Source organism: Myotis brandtii, unplaced genomic scaffold (genome assembly GCF_000412655.1).
Source record: "Myotis brandtii unplaced genomic scaffold, ASM41265v1 scaffold1166, whole genome shotgun sequence".
In the NCBI taxonomy this organism is placed as follows: Eukaryota; Metazoa; Chordata; class Mammalia; order Chiroptera; family Vespertilionidae; genus Myotis; species Myotis brandtii.
Genome location: NW_005354034.1, coordinates 440119 through 441043, shown reverse-complemented (window position 1 = coordinate 441043; position 925 = coordinate 440119). Strand labels below are relative to the sequence as shown.

The window sequence follows — 925 nt, the reverse complement described above, 5'->3', positions numbered from 1 at the left end:
GATGTCCAGCAGCAGGACGCGGGCAAAGAACACGAGGGAAGTGACCTAACAGTGTCCCTTTCCTGGACTTCGGTGCATGCATGGCGTTCCTTTTTTTAAAATACATATATATTTTTAGCCCTGGCCAGTGTTGCTCAGTGGATAGAGTGTCGGCCTGCGGACCAAAGGGACCCGGGTTTGATTCCGGTCAAGGGCACGGACCTCGGTGGCAGGCTCCTCCCCGGCCCGGGCCCTGGTCGGAGCGCGTGCAGGAGGCAACCCATCGATGTGTCTCTCTCACATCGATGTTTCTCTCTGTCTCTCCCTCTCTCTTCCACTCTCTCTAAGAATCAATGGAAGAATATCCTTGGGTGAGGACGAACAACAACACCAACAACAAATCAATAAAAATATATTTTTATTGATTTTAGAAGGAAGGGAGAGGGAGAGAGAGAGAGAAACATCCATGATGAGAGAGAATCATGGATCAGCCTCCTGCACGCCCCCTGCTGGGACCCAGGTCCCGCGTTCCCCTTGAGGCCTCTGAACGCTTCAGCGTCTGAGATCTTCCCAAGGGGGTGACTGCCGTCTCGGCCCCCCCACCCCCCGCCCCGTCCTCAGTCCTCTTAGTTCAGAGGGTAGATTTACACTTGTGTGTAGAAGCCTATGGTGTGTGTACACTGGCTGCCAGGTCAGGACGCAGGCTCCCGGGGGCAGGAGCGGTGAGGCAGGCGTGCTCAGCTGGTAAGCTTCCCTCCTTAGAAGCCAGGTTCAGCCCGGCTGGCGTGGCTCAGGGGTGGAGCGTGGACCTACGAACCAGGAGGTCACGGTTCGATTCCAGGTCAGGGCACAGGCCCGGGTTGCGGGCTCGATCCCCAGTGTGGGGCGTGCAGGAGGCAGCCGATCCATGATTCTCTCTCATCATGGATGTTTCTCTCTCTCTCTC

General features: G+C 56.6%; 1 protein-coding gene across 1 annotated transcript in view; it reads left to right on the top strand.

Annotated features, from left to right (window-relative positions):
- The window catches only part of KIAA1024 (KIAA1024 ortholog), a 40168-nt gene that overhangs the window by 2601 nt on the left and 36642 nt on the right, over window positions 1-925 (top strand). The gene's annotated exons all lie outside the window — the stretch shown is intronic.